The 24,520-nt window shown below is 36.7% G+C and overlaps 1 protein-coding gene across 2 annotated transcripts in view; it reads left to right on the forward strand.

Annotated features, from left to right (window-relative positions):
- Window positions 1-24,520, forward strand: part of VEPH1 (ventricular zone expressed PH domain containing 1) — a 4,140,519-nt gene that overhangs the window by 3,463,221 nt on the left and 652,778 nt on the right. The gene's annotated exons all lie outside the window — the stretch shown is intronic.

A 24,520-nucleotide genomic window follows, 5' to 3' on the forward strand; every position in this document is an offset into this window, starting at 1 on the left:
TTTCTCAGTGGCTCCATCGGCCATTGTGTATAAATCTTTTTCCACAATTTTGCTGTAAACATCCAACAATGGATGCAACATAGGTACATAGATACTAGGTTTTCAATATACTGGCTTCTGAGTTTCAGTAGAGGCATCATTGAAAAGCAATTTTAGTTGTATATTCCTCACAAATAATTTAATGTCTAAAACAGTGTCTACTATGTCACTTTTCTTAGAAGGTATGAAAGACAAACGCTTATTTAAGACTTCAGTTTTATACCTATCTAAAGGTCTATGTGAGAGATTCCAATCTAAGTCATTCTTTCCCACATCTTCTTCAGTGTGGGTTCCCTCATTTCCCCCCCTGCAGCCTTCCTTTTCTGCCTCCCCCTGCTCATGGAACAACTTTCGCCCCTGTTGTGAGTGCCTGAAATTGGGAAAGGACTGCATGTCTCATTTGAATTAAACCCATTGGTCATTAAATGTGTTTTTCTGCGAACCACTAAATCATTTGTTGTCAAAATGTCAGTATTAACATGATTTGGACTGTTGTTACTAATAGTAGCAGAATCAGTTGACTGCTGTTCTTGTCTAGTAAAAATATTGCTATGATGTATAACAGGTTGTATATCATTATTGCTATTACTAACGTTAATTCCAGAAGTAACATGATTATTATATATTAGTTGCACATAACCCACAGTATGATCATGTTCTGAACTGTTAGTCCCCTCAGTAAAAATGCCATCACTGGGGACACTAACTTCAGGAATGGTTGCATTAAAAGAAACAGTTAACAGATCACTGTTGGCTTTCTCAGAAACTTTGTTATCAGTAAAAATGTTCTGATTAACTTGTGTAACATTCTGTCTATTGGAACTACCATTGCTGTTCCTGGGCCAAGTAAAGACTTGGCCGTGTAAAAAATCGTAGGTGTCCCTAGACAGTTTATGCTTCTTTTGCTCCAATAGTCTTTTCTCAAATAAACAAACACTGTCCACCAATCGATCAAACATCGGCTCTATCACACAGTTTTTAAATTGAGCATATAAATCATTCTGTTTTCCTTTAATCAAGTTCTGTAGGGCAAGCTCTTCAGGTAGAAAAAAGTTATTAAGCAAAGTCATATATTTAATGCTCACTTCGATGTTAAGTTGTTGCCACCAATACAATAGATCTGGATATGTATTCCCCGTTGTTGGCATCTTTAGGATCCTCAGTCCTCAAGGTATAATCTTCTTTTTAATGCAGGCTTAAAAATGAAAGTGCTGCATTTGCAGACATTTTAATTTCAGTAAATCTGACTCCAAAGATGAGAAAGCTGCATTAAGATTTTCAAAATCTCTGCTGCTTAGCGTCTCATTGCTACTAGCAGCTGCTAGTTCAAAATGGAGCAATGTTCATGTTAAGATATGCATGCTTCATTTGCTAGTAATGTATGGAAGAGCAATATGTTAAATAAAATAATGTGCATTTGTGCTGCATGCATCTCCCTTGCTTCTCTAAGTAATTCTAAGCATTCAGCATGCACCTCCTTGTTCACTGCCATCTCCTGAGCAGCTGCAAAGTAATGGAGGAGAAAAAGAGACATGAAAGCATTATGCATACCAGTTTTTGCTATCCTCAGCTTTCTACATCAGTTAATGTTTCCATATATGTATACTTACACAACTATAGGATGTTAGCAGCCCTAAACACATTCAGCCACTGGTTGAATTCTACCTGCTTGCACCATTTTAGGTTGTTATAATGATACCTGTATTGCACCCCAGAGTGTGAAATGCCAGTTGCACTAGAGACAGCCTTGACTAGACTGTTACAAGCCTCAGAATTATATTGAGACCCAGTACATGCCCCTTGCCACAGCATATAGCTGTAGCACTTTACAAGGAGTGCAGTGAATATTCTTGACTCCTCTACACCCCATTTTTGAGCCCTGAATTGGACACCATCTTTCCCAGCATCTGCCATGTTTGCACATGTCATCCAACAACAGTTAAATTATTTTCCTGCCAATTTCTGATATTGCATTTTTTGGCCAGTGTGCAAACCTGCACAACCAAGCCAACCACATTTGTGTGATGGTAAGCAGAGAGCAACATTGCCAAACAGACGCAAAGGCAGTTTATGAAATAGGAAGGGTAATGTGATAGTTGACATTAATTTATGGCTTGTCCACTGCTATACCTGACCAAAGTGTGTACAATGGTCCAGACTGATATGTTAAATAACTTGACTTCTATGACCTTAATTGGGAGGGGGTAAATTTTATGAGTTGACACATATTTTGTTGGGCCATAAACACTGAAAAAAGTAATTTTTACCATGTGGGATTCAAATCTATGTAAAATAGAGAGAAGCATGGCAATTAATTATGTAGACACATTAAAGAGTGAGTGGTGCTACACTTCAATTAACCACATATGTATGTGACCTGACAAGGTCCTGGTTCATGTCATATCATGTGTGATGCAGGAGTAATGTGTGGCAATATATGGGAAATGCATATACTTGTAGTACTTTCAGAGTAGATTTCTGAGTTCTGGGTCAGATCACACAATACATTCTGTTTTACAGCTATACTTGTGCTATGCGAGTTGTGTAGATGACTCTTAGTAAAGTATGAAATCCATCCCAAGGCAGAAAAAAATGTAACTACAGAAAAATAATTGTGAGGATACCCCCAGTTACATATAATTATAATTCATATGATATCAAGTTCTATACTCAGTTATTGCTATTTAATATTATCTTTATATTGTTATTTTTGATATAAATTACAGAGGAACACCGTTTAAAAAAATTGGAATATTCTGGATTAGAACCCAGGCTCACCTGTGTAGCAGCCATGAACTTACACCTGGTGCCATAGGGAAAGTTATGATGCAGCTGTATTGTTTACACTCAGTACCGTCCAGAGTGCTGACCACCACATAATGCCATTTATCATATTTGCATGCAGGAAGGTGAAACAAGTAACAATGCTTCATTGTTGCAGGTTGCAATGTTTCTTTATTTTGTCTGCAGGTATCACGTATGCTGCATTATTATGCTAGAATGCTTACCGCCACTCAGCTTTAGCATGTTTGAGTGAAGGAAGGTGAAATAAGTAACAGTGTTTCTTTTTTGAGAGTAACAATGTTTCTTTTTTGCACTTCCAAAGGCAACTGACATTCATTTTTAAATATTTACACATTCACTGTGTGTGCACCAAGCTGCATACTGCACAAATATTAGTAACAGAAAAAATAGTTTAACACATGTTAAAGAATTATATAGCCCTGGATTTGAACTGTCAGACTAATGAAATTACAAAACACAATAGGAGTATGTTATCTCTCTTTGCCACAGACCCAACTTTGCAGCAGCATTCAAATCATGCACATACAAGCAATTTCCTCTACAGTATTAACAGGACATATACTTGTACATTTTCATTTGGTTGTAGATGTGTGACTTAAATATTTAGTGCAATAAGTGATCACACAAACATTTCTAAATATATTTGCACAAATGCAGCTGTCTCTTATTTGTATTGTGTTCATTCTTCCCTTATCTCTGCTGTAATCTCAGACACACAGTCTGTAGTGCATTGTGAATCCTTGTCCTTTAACTGTATGATAAAAATACATGACAGTGAAAAACATTTTTCAGGAAAGGCAGGAGAGTTTGGCTATTATTGAACAAAAACTGATTAATGTGTGCTATATTGTTTCATTTAAAAGTTTGATGAAGTTTGTTCCACACTTTGGAAGTGTATCCTCAGTGACACATCCACTGCAGGGAAGGTTGTCTGAATTGCTGCTGTGGTTGCCTTCTCTCGCTCACACTAGTCATTCACAGTTGAAGACATTAGCAACTAACAGTGGTGTAGAGTCTACACAAAGTTAAAACTTTGGTCTTCAGCATTTCTAATGAATTCATACCTCATTTACATCCTCACTATCTCATAAGGCTGAATCTACACTATAAAAAGACAACTGCATAGCTATAGCTAGGGAACTTGAAGATGAGATGCGTATTTAGACAAAACAGAAGTTTGGTATTCCATTGAAAGTGATTTATCTATAGATAAGGCTTTTAATTTGGATAAGGTATGCTTGTATTATTCAAGTACATTCTAGAATTTGTAAAATGTTATAAATCTACTTATATATCTGGGGGAAATGGAACTTTTGTCTATATGCATTACTTATATGTCACTATTGGCCTAGGCATTCTTGACAGGAATTTACATTTCACAGATAGACAGGTTATAAACTTTCATCACAAGTATTTTTTGGGTTTGACAATATTCTAAGTTATTAGAGAGAAATGTAATGTATGTATTACTGACACAGGTAGTACACTACTGAGATGGCCCAGGGCCACCTCCAAGGAAGTGGTGAACACATTGACAAGTGACTGCCAATCATAAATTGACTTTTCTATTGTAAATATGTACACATACTGATAACTGTGTGGAAAGCATATATACAATTAATTCTGTGGTATTCTTTGGTTTGTACAAATCTCCAGCTGTTGTTTTGGGGATGGGGGAGCCAACTACCATTGTGTATTGCAATAACAGAAGTGTGTTTCAAGTACTTTTGTGTTGAAAATGTGTAGGCATCCTGATATTTCAGTGGGAAACATAATACGTTACTTAAGTGGTATTCCTTGATTTGTACAAACCTTTGTTTCTGTGTGAGGGGGATGTGGGACAATCACATAACCTTCAGTTTTGCTAAATGAAAACTTTTGCTTCCAGTGCTTAATGTTGACAAATGTGTGCATAAACAATACATTAGTTATGTGATATTTATGTGTTTTTTCCTTCTGTTTTATGTCATACAGGATTATGGCACTCAAGCCTACAAATCCATTTAAATACCCTTTCAGTGACTCTGGAAATGAAGTGACACTTCAGGCTTTCAGGTGCCATAGAGGCTTCCTGCTTGAGAAAGGATATGGGGATATGGCTGCCAGAATGCAGATTTGGAACCAGTTAGTGAACAGTGTTGATGCTGTAAGAGGTCACAACAGGAATTATGATCAGGTGCATCATTGGGCCACTGAGATGATTTTGTCAGCCCAGAGGGAAGCAGCTGTACTTGCCTGAGAATAGTGGGCTATGGGGGGTGGTCCTCAGAGATTTAGACATCTCAGTGGAAACTGCACACCATTACTTTATCATATAAATTGGTTTAATATTTACTGTAGTAGTAATTTAGTTCCTGTGTTTGCTGCTTATTATCACAAGTGATCCTTACAGTGGAAGTTTAAAACTGCTACAACCTGATGTTGGAGTATCGATAGGCTCTGATGATGATGGTGACCAAATGGAGGCACTGTCAGGGGGTGCAGAAGTTGAATCTGACACTGAGGTTGTGACTCACCCATCCCCAGTATTTCTTTTAGACATAGTCAGTATGCCTATGTATACCATTTCCACTGAGCCCTCAGATATTGGACAGGTTGTAGGTGACACACTTGATCAGGGTGGTGTGGCTTCAGTGCCAGTTGACTCCATCTGCAGCCAAAGTTTGGGAGAGGTGCCATGCAGGAGGGTTGATAGAGCTGCTTGGAAAATGCCTGTTGTTCACCCTTCACCTGATCCTGGTGTGTCATTACATGCCACTCAACATATGTTTAGGCCTATAATGGAGGCACAGTCACATTCTACTAGGTCCTCCGAGAACATGCTTAGGATTATAGATGTAAAGGAAAAAACAAGGTCCATCCATTCGACACAATAAGATGGTTTAATAAATCACACAAACTTCAAATCGCAAGACTCTTCATCAGTGTTACATCAAATAATAAAAAACTATTCAGTATATATAACCAAATTAGAATCACATGATTATTTAAACAACATTTAAATATATATGAAAAAAAATATATATAATATATTTAAAAAAATCTAGAAACCAAAAATATATGCATAAAACCTTTCAAAAATACATACATAAAAACTATCAAAGTTCAGATACCTGTCTTTCTTTTAATAGTGGCTTAATGGTATTTTTCACATTTAAACCATGATACCTATCTGCCCTGAAGTAATTAATCCACTTATACTCAGATAATTCTGTTTTATTTACTATATCACCCCCTCATTGACCTATAGTTATATTTTGTAGGACTCTACATTTCTGAGTAGTGTGAAGCTATATGTTCTTTTAATTTCTGGTCGGTTTTATCTACATAAAAACAACTACATTTATCGCAGTTCAAGATATACCACATTTTCAGTAGTACATATAGCAAAACTACTAAAAAAGAACATCTTACCCAAAATAGGGTGAATAAATTCATTACTCTTATTTATATATTTACAGAAGGAGCACGGTAAGGTAGCTTTCTTACTAACTAAGGTACGATGATCACTACTTATTAAAACAAAGATAATGTTTAAGATTCTTCTCCCTTTTATATGCAAAATACGGTGACTGGCCAACTACCTTTTTTACTTCAGGATCAGATTCCAGAATGCCCCAATTATTCCTAATTATCTTCTTTACTTGGCGTGTATGCCTATTAAATTTCATAATGTATCTCACTTGTTTAAAACTATTTTCTACATTCATGTCTTCTCTCTCATGATTTACCCCATTACCCAACAGCAAAGGTTTTGCAATATCATCTCTCTGAGACCAACTGTCTATTTTGATCAATAACTTGTTTAGAATAAACTCTAGCATGGAAATCATTTGACATAGCATCCATTTCCATCATAAATCCCTTCATCTCTAGTGTTATGCTGACTAGCTCTTAAAAGTTGACTCCTTACAACACTGTTTTAAGTATGCCTAGGGTGCATACTTGTATGATGTACCTACCTAGTTGCTTGTACATGTTTCTTAAATATTGAGATTTTAAACTTACTATTACTGATGTCTGTTTTGATATCAAGAAATTTTATTTTTTATACCCATATTTCGGGTAAGATGTTCTTTTTAGTAGTCTTGCTATATGTACTACTGAACATGTTGTATATCTTGCTAACTGCAATAAATGTAGCTGTTTCTATGTAGGTAAAACCAACCAGAAATTAAAAGAACATATAGCTTCAGACTAATCAGAAATTAGGAAAAAAAATAGAAACTAATGCTTTAGCAAGACACATTATACAATATGCTGAAGACCACATTTTTAAATTTAGAGTCCTACAAAAAATAAATATAGGTCAACGTGGGGGCGATACAGTAAATAAAACAGAATTATCTGAGTATAAGTGGATTAATTACTTCATGGCCGATAGGTATCCTGGTTTAAATGTGACAAATTAAGAGACTTGTAAAAAATAACTGCAAAAAGTGTTGAAAAATTACCACAGGTGGCAAGAAAAATCCAAGGAACAAGATATAATCCACAGAGACAAGTTTTAATTCATAAAAACAAGTGTTAATTCATAAAAATACATTTTAGTTCATAAAAACAAGTTTTAATTAATAAAAACAAGTGCTTAGACCACTTGTTTTTATGAATTAAAACTTGTCTCTGTGGATTTTATCTTGTTCCTTGGATTTGTCTTGTCACCTGTGGTCGTTTTTCAGCACTTAAATGTGAAAAATACTATTAAGCCACTATTAAAAGAAAAACAGATATCTGAACTTTGATAGTTTTTATGTATGTGCTTTTGAAAGTTTTTATGCATATATTTTTGGTTTCTATATTTTTTATATATATTATATTTATATTTTTCATATATTTTTAAATGTTTAATCATTTAATTCTAATTATGAATTTGATAGGCTGGAATTGGTTATATATACTGAATGTTTTTTATTATTTGAGGTAACACTGATGAAGAGTCTTCCGACTTGAAAGCTTTGTGTGTTTTAGTAAACTATCTTATTGTGTTGAACAGTTGGACCTTATTTTTTTCTTTGCACTTTTTCATTACTGCTGTTCCATTTAGTTGCCATACTACCTGTTTTTTGCTAGGATTTTAGATGTGGGACAGCTTGACATATGTGACTGCTTCCACCGTGTGGCCAATTGAATGGATTGGATGAATGACACAATGGAATGGTCAATGTCTGTGATGGAACATCTGCTGGGAAGGGAAAAGCATCCACATAGCCATAAGTCAGCATCATCATCTGCTGTTGGCCAACATGGCTGTGCCCAATCTCATTCCCATAATGGCACTCCTTTCACTGCTCTATCAGTCGTCGAGATGTCCACACTCAAACATGGTAGGCCATGGGGTCATGGACCTGGGTGTACTTATGAGGGGAGCTTGTCCAGCAAACATTGCTTGCATTCAGGTAGCACCAGCACATCTGACCATAGGTGTGGACGTGCCAGTACAAGTCCTGGCAGAGCCAATTCTCAGAGTGGAGCAGTGATTATAAACTGATATCTCTACCATCTGTGGCTTACACTTGTGTGACATGCCAGGATGTAGAGCTAGCACAGAGCTTAGCTGTATTTGTGCAGACATTCACACAGACACATTTCACATTGAGTGCCCATACAGACACCTACACATAACAGGTACATGAGGCATTCATGAGACTTGCAGGTCATTCTGTCTCACTGGTCATTTTATTAATTAGCAACATTTTTTCCTGCCTCTTTCTTTCTTACAAGCATTCACTACTTCTGTGTAATCCTTGGCCTCCTGCCCACCCTCCCCACCCTGTGCAAATGATGATAATTGGGCCATCATCTTGTTTCTATATTTTTGATTCAGGGATAATTATGTATTTTTCTGATGCATGAGGTGCATAGCTGACTGAGTGCTTAGTGTGTGTGTGTGTGTGTGTGTGTGTGTGTGTGTGTGTGTGTGTGTGTGTGTGTGTGTGTGTGTGTGTGTCTACAGTCTTTTTTACTGTTAAAAATACATTGAACTTATTGTTACATCATTGTGGCTTATTGCTCCAGTTGTAAGAATGTAGAGAAAATTAGAGACTTGGGAATGTTTTTTCTATTGTGTGTATTTTTGATGTATGAGGTCTATTAGCTGATAAACAGCAGGCATATATTGTCTTGAGTCAGTGCTGTCACACACTGATGCCATTGCTGGATAAATCACACACCTTCTAATTAGGTACATTTGTAAGTAACAGTATGCAAGGATCTGCAATTCATTTGTGGTTTTACCCATTTATTTTAGTGTTCCAGGTTCAACACTTACCTTGATAGTCCTGCATTTACAACAATTTTAATTTGGGCTGATTCTGTGTGATGCTAGCAGTACACAGCCATTACATGGGTAAGTAAAAGATGTTATTTGTATTTCACTGTTGCAGTCATCACATTTGGGTTATCCCTGCTGGGGTAGCCCTCAGCCGGCCTGAATACCATAGACTTAGTATTTCTGCATCAGTTGCTGTCACTTGAAGACTGATGTCAGGTCAACAGTGGTATAAAGGAAGGCAGCAGATGCCATTACATCAGCTTTTTATTGCTGTGCAGCCTGAAACAGAAGCAGTTCGCACGAGTGCCAGTTGGCTGCTACCTGATTTTCTTTTCCGAATTGAAGTTGAAGTTTTCGAAAGCTAAGTACCTCATTTGGGGATCTTTTTTTCTTGCACTAATCAATGTCAGAAAAGTTAATACTTGTCTTGACTGCGGAAAGCAAATACCAAACCAGGACTTCCACTCCTACTGCATCACTTGTCTAGACCCAGACCATGACGTCACTCATAGTTGGTTCTGTGCTTTAACGCCAGAACTATTCATCGTCAGGCCCTTATTGTAGCCAGATATTTCCATTTACAGTCTTCAAATTCTGATATTGCTTCTGTAAGCCATCCAACAGCAGACCTTCCAAAAAAAAACATAATAAATACAGAGACAGAACACACAGGACTAAACCTTCCGATGATGCTACAACCAAGCTGGTCGTCAGTCCTCCGGAATTCAATGAGGCACTTTCACAGCCCCTGACGCCCACTTCAGTTAATTCACAGGCCTCTACCGAGACCCATTCGGAGTCCAGTATGCCGCACAACTCTTCTTCATCTAAGGATCCTGTGGTCGTCTCTACCTTGGATGGGTCTGGAGCTGCTGTGCAGGCAATGGCTTCTGAGGAAGTCATTTGCATAACAGAATCCAGACATAAACCGACGCCTTCTTTCCCGGCTACCATCCTTTCTAAAACAACTGAGTTTCTTAGGCCCAGGGGTCGAACCACCCCCAAGAAACCGACTTCAAGACATTCACTGGTGCCTGCTCCCTTGCCTCTGTCACAAATGCTTAGAATGGCAGACGACCTCAACATGCTGATTAGGGGAAGCCAAGCCACTCCCTTAAAAAGAAAGAGAGATCTGTCTCCAGAAGTTTTGTCAAAACAAGAGTCAGATGAATCTGATACATCTGACTATGAAGACATGCAGCCCCTGTCTACATATGAGGATTCTGATGCAGAGGAATATATTACTTCAGCCTCTCCCCCAGAGGATTTTTCCTTTGGGGAAACCCTGCATACTCTATGGGATCATTTCAAATGGGAGAGTCAAGACTACCCACTGTCTAAGAAGAGACTCAGAGAGTTCCTGGACCTTCCACAGCACAGGCCCTTAGCCATCCCCCCAATTCTAGATGTGGTGGATGATGTCTTCCTTGAATCCAGCTTGACTCCAGACACCCTCCATCCTGCTCCCAGAAAGCCAGACAGGTACTACAGAGTCCCTGACTCTCACAAATATCTCTTTAAAAACCCAACAGCCAACCCTGAGGTAAAGGGATTAAAGCTACTTCATCTAAGAATCCCACCCCTCAGACAAGGATTCCAGAGCACTGGACAGTTGGGGAAAAAAAAGTATACACCTCAGCTACTCTTTCTATCAGGGTACAAAATTGTCAGTTCCATACGCTTAAATTTCAGCAACATACCTTGGAATGCCTTAAACAAAAAAAATCCTCCTTTCCGGCATGAGCAGAATCTAAAGATTTACAGGAATTAATGCACTCTGCTGGTCAAGTGACTAAACATACTTTGCGCTGCAGTTTTGACTGCCTAAAAGCTTCTTGCAGAGCAGCAGTCACTGGATCTGTCATTAGAAGACATGCATAGCTTAAGGAACAACCCCTGCCAGACCATGTCAAATCAAAATTGTTGGATCCACCCCTGTACAAAGATAACTTATTTGGTAATAAAGCAGATGAGGTGTTAAAAAAGATGGAAGAAAAAAACAAAATCTATGCAGACTATTAAAGGTTTTTTACAGGTACAGCCCCCTAGGTTCAGCAGGCATTTTCCTTCCAAGCACTGGTCCTTTCCTGCACCTAGCAAACAGGGCCAGCCTAGGTCCCGTGGAAACAGATCTCCAAGACAGCAGTCCCTTGGGTTGCAGAGATCTAAGCAGTGGACTTCCTCAACTTCAAAACCAGGGAGTTCTAAGCCACCCCCTTATGGGAAAAACTCACAATGACTCACCCCCTCCATACCCCACCTCTGCCCACCATCACATACCCCTAGGAGGAAAGCTCTCCTTTCACTCAAGCAACTGGGCCACCATTACCAAGGACCAACGGGTACTGAGCATTGTATCTCAGGGGTACAGATTCTCCTTCCACACACCTCCAACCCTGAAAGGGTTCCCAGATCTACCACCAAATCAGGGGGCAGAGGCTCAAAAGCAAATTCATACCCTGCTCTCCTTGGGAGCAGTAGAACACGTTCCTGCAGAGCAGATAGGCAAAGGCTTCTACTCCAGAAAGAGGGCACCTGGGACCCCATCCTTGATCTATCCATTCTAAACACCTTCCTGGTGATCCCAAAATTCAAAATGCTTACCCTCCAGCAGCTGCTACCCATGCTGACCAAGGATGTTTTGCTAGTCACCCTGGACCTAAAAGAGGCCTATCTCCACATTCCCATAAGGGAGTCCTGCAGAAAATATCTTCGCTTCAGGGCAGGATCTCAACAATTTCAGTTCTCTGAACTTCCCTTTGGCTTATCTACAGCTCTCAGACCTTTCATAAAATGCCTGGCTCTGGCCATTGCTTTTTGAAGACAAAGAAATATTTAAATTTACCCCTACTTAGACAACTGCCTTATTCAGGCAGACAGCCTGGAAAAGCTGCTCAAAGACTTGACCTTTGTAAAGGACCTACTAACCTCCTTAGGGTACACAATCAATGAAAAGAAATCCAAACAGGTACCCACCAAACAGATAATCTTCCTAGGAGCAAGTCTGGGTATAGCATCCCAGATGGCATGCCTAACACCAGAGAAACAACGTTTCCTATCAGCTTACTTCTCTCAGCTGGCCACCAGGCCCTAGCTTTCTGCAAGGAAAATCCTGCAAGCCCTGGGGTTCATGGCATCTTGCATACTCCTTATTCCATATGCCAGACTGCATATGAGGAAACTTCAATGGTACCTAAAGAGCCTTTGGAGTCAACACTCTCAAGATCTGGAAACTCTTTTACCTATTATTCCTTGCCTGAGGGAGGAATTTCTTTGGTAGGCAACAGCCTGCTCCCACAACAAGGGACTGCTCTTCTCCCTACACCCCGCCACCCAGACCCTCACCACAGATGCATCAGACTATGCTTGGGGTGCACACCTGGATGGCAGGTGCATACAGGGCCAATGGAACCCCCAGCAACTCCCCCGTGCATCAATCTAAAAGAGATGATTTCTGTGCAACAGGCATTGATATCTTTCAAACCCCTTCTCTCTCCAGGGGTTTTCCTGATCAAAACAGACAACACCACAGTGATGTGGTACATCAGTAAACATGGAGGGACTCACTCCTACCCACTGTGCAGGCTGGCCATGATCCTTTAGTTCACAGCCTCTTCCATGCATCTATACCTGTTAGGACAATGCATGCCAGGCTCTCTCAGCTACCTTGCAAACCAATTAAGCAGAAAACCGTTGGACCCCACAAATGGCAGCTCAACAGAAACACCTTTCTACTAACAAGTCAAAAATGGGGAACCCCGGGGGTCAACCTCTTTGCCTCCCACACCAACCATCAGCTCAGCAACTCTGCACCAGGGAGTATCACTGCATGGCATGGAAAGTAGATGCCCTGTCCTTCCCCTGGATAAACCTCTCAGTCTATGCCTTTCCTCCCCTACCTCTCATTCCCAAGGTACTGATCAAAATAAGGGAGGAAAAAACAAGGACCATTCACATAGCTCCAGACAGGCCCAGACAGCACTGGTACCCCTTGCTGCACAGCCTGTCACCACAGCCCCCATGGAATCTTCCTCAGATTCACAACCTCCTAACCCAGAGGGAAGGGGAATTCATGCACCCCCAATTGCAGACACTCAAACTGGCAGCTTGGCTTATAACCTGACCCCTGACCAATCTGCCCTTTTCAGTAAACGGGTTCTGGATGTTATCTGAGATGCCAGATGCCCTAGCACCAGAAAGTCTTATGCAGATAAATGGAAAAGGTTCTGCACCTGGATCCAGGCTAAGGGGGCCAATATGGTACAGTCCTCCATCCCCCTCATCCTGGATTACTTAGCTGACCTACTACTCAGTGGTCTCTCTTTCTCCTCTATTAAAAATCAGGCCTCTGCTATTTCCACTCATTTTCCCACCGAGCAGTCTCTATTTTCACACCCTCTGATCAAGCAGTTCCTCAGAGGGGCTAACAACTTGAGGCCCCCCCCCCAGAATGGCACCAACACCAGCTTGGGACCTTAACTTTGTCTTGGAAAAGTTCACCCTGCCTCCATTCAAACCAGCTTCTTCTGCAGAGCTAAAATTTCTCTCCTGGAAGACAGCCTTCCTCCTGGCCATCACTTCAGCCAGAAGAGTCTCTGATCTGCAAGAACTCATGGCAGTGGAGCCCTTCATCATCTTCCATGCAGACAGTGTCTCCCTCAGAACTAATCCATCCTTCATGCCGGAGGTGGTATCCAGTGTGGCTCTCAAGCAATCCATCCATTTGCCCACCTTCTTTCCTAACCCTCAAACCAAGGGGAAATGAATCTGCACTCTCTAGATGTCCACAGATAGCTCAGTTACTATCTGGAGAGGACTAAACCCTTCAGAAAATCTGATCAACTGCTGGTTAGCTTTGTTTCAGGGGCAGAGGGCAAAGCCATCTCTAAACAAACCAATTCCAAATGGATAGCACACTGTATCCATTTCTGCTACAAATAGTATGACATGCCTCCCCCCAAGGGCATCAGGACCCACTCCACCAGAGCAGCCACCACCTCTGCAGCATTCCTCAGAGGAGTCCACACCAGGGACATCCTGGAGGCTGCCACCTGGACATCTGTTCACACCTTTACCAAACATTACCACCTGCCTCTCTTTTCTAAATCAGGGCAGCTTTTGCCTCTGGAGTCTTGAAGGCCATGCTAGCCAGCCCCTAGCTTCCTTGACTGCCTCCACCCATTTCCTCAGCTTTGGGAATCTACCCAAATGTGATGACTGCAACAGTGAAACATGAAGAACATAGTACAGTTGTGTACACTTACCATAAATGTAGATGTTTGAGCGTCTTCACTGTTGCATTCCTGCCCCCCCTCCTTCCCCCTTTTTTCTTTATATTACCGTTCTTTGCTGTTCTCCTTTCCTTACAAGGGACATATTGGTATTTTTTTCCACTGGTGTGGTCCTACCACCAGAGCCTGGCCTCCTACTTTGGAGGATCCTGACCTGTTAGGGCAAGAAAAACTGATGTACTGGTGTCAGCTGCCTTCCTTTATACCACTGACGACCTGACATCAGTCTTCAAGTGACAGCATCAGATGCAGAAATACTAAGTCTATGGTATTTAGGCTGGCTGAGGGCTACCCGAGCAGGGATAACCCAAATGTGATGATTGCAACAGTGAAGACACTTGAACATCTACATTTATGGTAAGTGTACACAAGTGTACTTTGTGAGTGTTGCCTGGCATCAATTTTATTGTAGTATGATTCAATTATTCTGAATAGACTTGTCCATATTTATCTTCACTTATTGATACATTTCTAAATCTACTTCACTCTGTTATAATATATTTTTAATATGTAGGAGAGTGTTTATCTGACATAATCATTAGTATATTGGTCATATCAGAATATTGGAGACTATTAATATGTATATATACTACTCTCAGTTATTGTTCTCTGCTCACACTACCTAGACATGTTCAATTGAATTGAGTAAGTAGTAACCAAATAAATAGTGAATACAGTAGATAGTAAATTACTGATTACTCTCCTCACCCTGTAGTGCTTTCTAATCTTTGGTAAGTGTGGCTCAACTTTCAGTAAAGTGGCAAAGATGCTGGTAATTAGCCAAAATACACCAACATGCGAGTAGTTATTTAACTGCACTACTAAATTGTGTGGGCATGTGTACTTATTTTCTATGATGAACAGTTTATTTATTCCCAGCAAAACTTTAAGCATGGTTCTATAACTCATAAAATTGGCATCTCAGACAGTCTTGCGAGTGCCTGTTGATGTATTGTGGGAGTTGCCTTAATGATGGGGATGTACTGGGAAACCTATAGTAAAACTGCACATAAATTAGCATAATAAAGTAGTTTAGATGTCATTCATTCTACCAAGAATTGTATGGATTTCACATTTACAGACATAGGTTGCTAAGAAATGCAAATGCTAAATTATATTCTGTATGCTACACATCTGGTCAATGCAGGGATTTATAACATAAACTACCTTTAATCCTTCAGACATTAGTTGTATAGCTGATTATTATGCAGCTGATATTTTTACTGAATATTGACAACTGTTTAAATAATAAGGTTATCAGTTTCTTAGTGAGATGGTTGGTAAAATGAGTTCACCTTGGAATTTCATCTTTATTTCTTTAAAATAAAGGGCTCATGAGAAAATGTCTTCATGGTCTGCTTTTGCTACTGCTTCAAGTAGTAACATAAGACTGATTTGTAAATTGTAATTCTTGATGAGAAATTCAAGTAGAACACTAATTAAATAGATATGAGGTAGAGAGATTTCTTAAGGCACTGTTCAGCTTAATAGGTTTTGTATTTTTTTAGAGTGTCATTACTTTTAACAATTTAATAACAAAGAAGGGAGTCTGCTTACTCTTGTATCTTGCTGCATGACACAGTCTTTGATAAACACTCTGTTATAAAGGTTCTAAGGAACTGTGGCTGTGCAGAACAGCTTCAGTAATGTTTTGTTTTGATTAGCTTTTTGTTCAATATTCTGTGATGATATTCTCATAATATAAATTGATATTGTAACTGCATTAGTATTAAGAAGTTTATAAATTTCTCACCCACATGGCCACTTATCAGGGCAAATTGCTTCTGTTTCATCATCAATGAGTAATCACTATGGTCTAATGTCTTTCTTCATTTTTTCTTTTAATTTGTCACAACTACATTCATTTCATAGGTGGACATAAAATAAACTGAATCTGGTTATGCTTTCATTTGTCTCTAATTGAAAACATGTGAGTGATACATAGAGATTTATGACATGTATTGTTCACTCGAATATATTTATATTATCATCTCTAGTGAACACAACTCTAAGGGTTCATTCTATGGACTACATAGTTTTGTAGTATGATTCAAGTGTTCTGAATAGACTTGTCCATATTTATCTTCACTTATTGATACATTTCTAAATCTACTTCACTCTGTTATAATATATTTTTAGTATGTAGGAGAGTGTTTATCTGACATAATCATAGTATATTGGTCGTATCAGAATATTGGAGACTATTAATATGTATATATACTACTCTCAGGCTTGTTGTGTCTTTTGGCTTATCCTGGTTAGGGGTCACCACAGCGGAACTCCGGTCTGCTAATGTTTGGTAGTGGATTTTTACGTGCCGAGTTACCAGCCCTGATGCACAACCTTCAACAAAGGCACGCCCATTCACATATGTCTCCACACAGAAGACGCTCTAGCTGAAAATCGAACGGGACAACGTCTTGCTGTGAGAGACCTAATGTTAAGCAACATTTACTGTGTTATAAATGAGATTTTACTTTATGAATGTTTAAGTAGTGCATGATAGGATTATTATATTCTGAAAAAAAAGTCTAATCTAATCTAAAATTAAATTGTATTACCAAATCAGTACTCATTTCCATACATTATGTTAATTCATTATTATTAGTTATATAAGGAAAATAATAACTAATATTGTTAAATCTCCATGATAAGAGAAAAGGTGTACTGGAGCTCAAAAGGGGTTATTTTTTTTCTTTCTTTTTTCATGAGGGAAGTTATAGTAGGCAATCTGTTAGATTTCTTTTAATCTAGCAGATTGGAAGTGTATTTCACTTAATGTACATTAGAGGATTTACAAAAATATTCATATACTTGTTGTTATACAAGTAATTTTGGCATTTTTCTTTTTTTTTATTGGCCTGAACTAAACTCTATTTTAAGTTATTTGACCAAAATTAAAATATTGACTACAATGACAATTATTAACACAGTAGTTACACATTTTACATTTGGTATGGTATTACAAAATATAATGCAAAACAAATATGATGTAAAGTTAAATACTGAGAATGGACTTGATTATTTTATCCTTAAACACTAACGGTTTAAACAATCCAAGGAAAAGATCTAATTTATTAAGATATATGAAATTAAATAAAGTACAAGTAGTAGTTCTTCAAGAGACTCACTTCAAAACAAATGATAACTTTAGCTGGAATTCTAGTGAATATATGATCTTATCTCACTCTTCGTATAAGAAAAAGACTAAAGGGAACTTTAATTTTATGGAAAAAAATGTCACTATGCCTCATATAATTTACAAATATGAAGATAAAGAAGGACTCCTAGCCATAGTAATAGTAAAATATAACAATAGACTCTGGACATTAGTAAATATATATTAGTTTCCAGGTATTGGGGTTGGGACAATAAGAAAACACATGGATTTAATAACTAGTATATAAAGGAAATTTGATTTTGGGGGGGTGACTTTCATTGTATATTGGATAAATCAGAGACCACAAGCAAAAGCAATTTCTGTGTAAGTTCTATACGGAAGCTACTTAAGAAATGGGAAGAAAGTTTAAATCTAATTGATACATTTAGTTATAAGGAGAACAATTCATTATTATTTTCATACCAAGACCACAGATTTGGGACACATACAAGAATTGATAAAATCTTCATATCTCAAGAGCTAAATTCAAAAATAATAAAATTTTTCATAATCCCTTGTCCCTTTTCAGACCATAATTCATTAATTCGCAAAATACATACAGATTATAAAAAATTAATTTTTATGTCAAGAATTATAAGAAATTAATTTTTAGGTCAGGAATTCCAGCTTACATTACAAAATTAAAACAATTTAAACCTTGGTTAGATTCAAAAGTACAATTCCTTTTAGACATAAACTACACTACTGAAATAAATGTAATTAATCTTTGAGATACCTTGAAAGTCTATCTAAATGGAAAAATTCTTTCATGGTATAAAAACAAGCTAAAAGAGTGGGAATCAGAATTATGTAACATCTAAAAACAAATTACAGATCTCACTATTAATTCATTTACTTACACACAAAATAATTATAAAAAAGCATTGGAAGACTTAAACAAAAGATATAATGAAATCCTAACTCACAAAATGAATATAGCTGGAGAAAAGTTAAAACTTAGTTCCTATGCAGTATCACCCAAACATATGCATAATTTAGCAATAAGATTAAAAAAACATTCGATTGAAAATAATATTACAAGTATTATACATGAAGGAAGGAAAAAAAACAAAAAGGTTTTGAATATAAATGATATACTAGATGCATTTAAACATTATTTCTCTGACCATTATAATGATACTTCACATATAACTAATACATCAAACTTAGACCTGAAATTAGTAAAGGTAAAGGTGATACCAGAAAAGTTAAAGTTAGACATTCAAAAACAAATATCTCTAAAAGAAATTACTCAAAAAATCAAGGAAAGTAAAAGTAATAAAACACAGGGAATTGACGGAATAATTAATGAATTGTATAAGATATTCACATCTTCAGTAATATCATTGTTTCACAAAACTTTGAATAAAATTCTAGCACAAAACACAACTCCAATTTCATGGAGATACTCCTAAAATCTTCATGTCAGTATTAGTAGAATTAAAAAATCATTGACGCACATAATAAATGAGGATCAAACATGATTCATTTATAAAAGACGCACACATGACACTATACAAAGAATTCTAACATTCATAGATTTTTCTAAACAGAAACAAACCAAGAAGCTCTAATAGTACCTTTGGATATAGAAAAAGCCTTTGATTCGTTGAGCTGGAATTTTCTTTTTAAGGCTTTAGAATTGTTTGAATTTCCTACTAATTTTATTACGCTAATAAAGAATAGTTATAAAAACAATTTGGCTTATGTAAAACTTGGGCCATTTACCCCAATGGCTATTGAAATAACCAAAGGTACAAAGCAGGGATGTCTGATGTCTCCCATCCTGTTTGCCTTAGGAATTGAATTATTTGCCTCATTAGTATGCCATAACTCTAATATATCAGGCATAGATGTATATGTTCAACTCAATTCAAAAATTATGTTATTTGCTGATGATGTTTTACTCATGTTATCTGTCTCGGAGAAATCAGTACAAAAACTAGATGAAATAGTGGAAAGGTTTTATCATATTTCCGGGCTTAGATTTAACAAGGGAAAATCTAATTATATACATTTGAATAAAAAGAGAGAATTTACCTTAACTGCAAATTGTGTGGTAGGAAAACAAGTTCCCATAATAAAATATTTAGGAATACCACTATGTGATAATTTGGAATCTATGTTAGCCACAAATTATAGCAACTTAATTAATAAAATAAAAATGTTAATAGTAAGCTGGAATAAAATGTTCTTGAGATTTGAAGACAGATTACAAATAATAAAAATGACAATACTTCCAAAAATTAATTACATTGCACAAGCTATTCCCTATAGTACCCAACAAGAAAATATTGAAAGAAAGAAATAAAATTCTATTAAACTTTCTTTGGTATCCAAAAAGAAATAGAACAACCTATACACATCATATTACATTTTGGGAAATGGGTGGAATTAAACTTCCAGATCTAGAATCATACATAAAAGCTTCCATATTAAGAACTATCATTAATTGGATAGATCATAATTATTCTTCAACATCAAAAACATTGCACACTATTATTTATCTAAATGAAAAAAATAATTACAAATTGTATATTAAGTGAACAAATTAATAGGATGTGGCACATATTGACTGTTAATATTCAATATAATATAACAAAACCAACACACTTAAATTATATAAATAATATTTACAATTTATTCAGAAGATTTATATATACTAACATGGATATTAATATTTGGCTAGACTTGATAATAACCTTTAGCTCTACAAAGAATTCCTTCAATAAAATTCATAATGTTATTTTAACTAGATGGGGGGGCCTCACTTGCTGGCAACATTGTAATAAGAATCAAGTAGCATTAGACATTCAACAAATTCAGAATAAATATGACATTCTGTCAGTGGATTGGTTGATACTACAAAGCATATGTTAAGGATCTTAATAGTAAAATTATTAATTCTCCTTATAAAACTAGTTCAAATTTGATAAGTCTAATATCTGAAGTTATTTACAATTATAATTGGACAAATCTAATTTCAAAATTATACAAAATATTGATAACATATAAAACTAACCCTAATGCAAGATATTGGAATTTCATAGCAAAAGGATGTTACACTAATCTATCAATTGAGAGTAAAACAAATCTTTTATGTTCTGTTAACTTAACATTTAATTTACAAGTATGGAAAATATTTACATGGAAATATATTCACAGGGCATTTATTACATCTGATAAACTAGCCAAATTCAATTCACTTGATAAATCCATTTGTTGGAGATGTTCTTTAAACTATAAAGCTGATTGGTCTCATATATTTTTTCATTGTATTAATATAAAAAAATTCTGAGAAAAAATTACTATTTTTCTCCAAGCTATATTCACAGATACCTTTATTTTAACCAAATCTTTAGTCCTCTTAAATGTTAATGATACTATTGGAATGAATAAAAAAGATCTATACCTACTTTGGTCCATACTAGCTGTGGCAAGGAAATGTATAACTAGAAAGTGGAAGTCTTCACAAGAATCTACTCTGGAAGAATTCTTGAGATTGATGGAAGAAACAGTGACATTAAAAATCAAGGTAAAGGATTTGAGAATTTCACCTAAAACATGGACAAACAATCCTTGGGGAAAAAATAACTCTTATTGAGACATTACAAATGAACCCTAAATAATGTGTAACTTTATTAATTGAATATTATACATTTTGTTACTAATTTCATATATTTCATTAATTTTTCCCCTCCTTTGCTCATGTCAATTATACATAGTGTAAATAAAGATTTATAATACTTGTTTATTGATGATTGCATTGTTAAACATTATATTATTTGGAAAATAAAAAATATTTGAAAAAAATATGGAAACGTTCCTACAATGGGCTAAGGGCAGGTCCAGGGGGAAGATGCCCCCCCCCATTGTTGAAGGAAGTTGAAGTCCACAAAAATCACAAACATTGATAGGCCAAAGAAGAGCCATAAAGACAATAGAGTAGACTATTGAGGATAAGAAAGACATTATGTATTGTTACCGTTATGCAAAAAGCCCAGAATTTCCAGACACAAGATACACAAAAAGATTAAGAGATAAATTAGAGGAAAGAAAAATACTTCCACAAGAAAAACTGTCAGAAGCCTTAAATAAAAATTTGTGTTCATTAATATGACAGATTTGTGAAAAACAGTAAATAGGCCAAGAAACTTTCAACTGTTTGGAAAAGGAAGCATCTGAGGAAGTAAGAAAATATAAACAACAAAACCCAGAGATTTTTGAAAAGTATAAAAAGGAAATAAGGACATAGGGAAGAAAGAAAGATTTGATATGGTGCAATATGTATGCAAAGGTGAAAGCCATATTAATCAATATAAAGAAGGAAGGCCCAAAGATATTCAGAGAGAAATACAGGCAAACACATCCAGATATGGAAAATATCACAATAAAAAAGTAATATAACATAAAAGGAATATAGAAAAGATTAGTAAAGTAGAAGTTAAAAAAATAGAAGTAGAAGTTATGGAGTGCCTCCCAAGTGAAGGAGTCTTTGAAGGTCTAACACAGGTTACATCACAGCATTATAGAATGAGTCCCCAAAGTAAGGAGAAACAGGAAGATCATGAGACATCTAAAGAAGAAATATGGACATGTGAAAGAAAAATACATTTAATATGGTATGATATCTATGCAAAGGAGAAAGCAAAACTAACCAATACAAAAAGAGCAGCACCAAAGATATTTGAAGAAAATATAGGTAAAGGAATCCAGACATGGAAAACTTTACAATGCAAAAAAAATAAGAAGACAAAGAAGAATAGTAGAAAAGGAGATTAGTAATGGAGAAGTTAAAGAAATAGAAACTGAGGTTATGGAGTACTTGCAAAGTGAAGGATTCAGTGTAGAAAATCTAATTCAGAAAGCACCACAACAGGATAGAGCAATGGACATCCAAATTAAGGGGAAACCAGTGGAACAGGAAGCAACTAGTCAGATGCCATATGAAGATATTTTGGAGCCTTCCACAAGAAACACAGTATAAATGTTCACTTAAATCTGGACAGCAAGGGAAGGAACAGGAAACTGTGGAAACTGACACAGTGTTGAGGAGTGAGAGGCCAGTGAGTTCCCATATGAAAGAGCAACTAATGCCACAGGATGAAACTCAAGAGAATGTGCCACAGGAAAATGCTGTAGAACTTTCTATAGAATGCCCACAGGAAACATAAAACAAAAATATTCCCTCAGTTTAAAAGAAAATTAGCTAGGTGGTGCTTGATTTAATAGTGATAGATAGACATTTTAAAATCAGTGAAAGAACTAGACTGCAGAAGGTCAACAAAACCTAAAAAAGTCAGAAGTTTGATAAAACAAATAAACACAGTTATTAGGACTGTCCATAGAGATCCATGTGATATAAGAGAAGTAAACCTATATTACTGTGCAGTTAAATTAATAAAGTTGTACCACAAGAACACTGGGTAGTAAGGGAAAGAAAGGGGAGAAATTGAATATCGCCATGGAAGTATCAAATAGAGAAAACTGTAAAGCAATTAAGACAAGAAGTGTCACTGTTGGAAGAGTATAGAAGAGGGAACAGATCAACAAAAATACTCAGAAAGACAGACATGATAAAAGCAATGTGCAGTATTAGAACAGATCAGGATCTGTCATTCACTATCACTAATAACAAACTAAAAATCTCAGCAGAGGAAGTAAAACTTAGAAGGTACGCAGACAGAGAGTTCTTAGCCTCATCTAGTATCCCATCTACCCTAAGGATGTCAGTACAGTGGCTGTAGCTAACAGATCATTTCAGGCTTCCATCCAAGTCATTCTATTGAGAAATGCCTTCCATTCTCCTGCTACCTATTTTACAACTGTGATGCATTAAAACATACATACATACATACATGCATACTCTTAATTATCTAACAGTGAGACTCAGAAACCTTGAAGAAATGATATGGTATCCATGCCAGAGCTCTACATAATTCATGAAATCCCTATATACAACATGTTATCTGTTTTATGCAGTTATGTACCTCTACACACCAGGTATGCAGCAGGTATGTTAATCAGGATTTGTGGTTATGACCACAGTTAGTGAACAGAAAATGGGTAGGATACAGGCCTCCTCAATGGCTATAACTTATGGAATGTGAACTGGAAACTACCTGTATTGACACTGAATAAAAATGGCCTAGCCTGCCTGAAAAGGTGATGTGTTGCACTACATAACCTGGAAACAATACTGGCAGTATGTGCATGAAAAAAAATTACACAAAAGTCCCTGTATTTATATACAAAGACATAGTCCTGAATATAGTAGCAGAGTTCTGTACAGGGAAGACATCTACTACAAACACTTCCCAATTTACAATTGTATGTAACAAAGTCCAGTGACAAGAATATCCCTGCAAGCAGATTATTGAACATAAGCAAATGTGGTATGCTTCACTGTCATGACTAAGTAGGCATAAATATTTAAAAATCACCATTGGCCATGACTGTGAAAATCTGTATACCATGGTGCTGTGCTCCAGTAAGGCAGTAACATATTACTCCTTCTAATTGTGATGCACATCATGCCAGTGTAGCCTTTGGTCCTTCAGTGATCCATTGTAATACAGTCACATGATCGCATGACTATGGAGATCCCTGTGCAGGGTATGTCGGATCACTTTTTACCATTTACACTCCAGCTTTGTAATGGCTTCTGCTGCAATTTATGAAAATGAAGGCAGTTCTAAACACAGTGGAATAGAAGTACAAGTTTATTTTATGAATTACAAATTACACTACTTTTCAGACAATGTACAGGACACACTGCACCTCATAGGTGTGTGAGTGCACACTATGCTTATGAATATGCCATCCCATTTTGCTCTGATGGCTACAGCTCTACTTTACTGATGGAGGTCCACTGACCCTCCACTCAGACTTTTAAATGGACTACCTCCAAGGCTGCACAACATTTTTGATCCAGGGGAAACACATTTACTCACT

The sequence above is a fragment of the Protopterus annectens genome, chromosome 4.part1 (genome assembly GCF_019279795.1).
Source record: "Protopterus annectens isolate FY-2018-M chromosome 4.part1, PAN1.0, whole genome shotgun sequence".
NCBI classification, from domain to species: Eukaryota; Metazoa; Chordata; order Ceratodontiformes; family Protopteridae; genus Protopterus; species Protopterus annectens.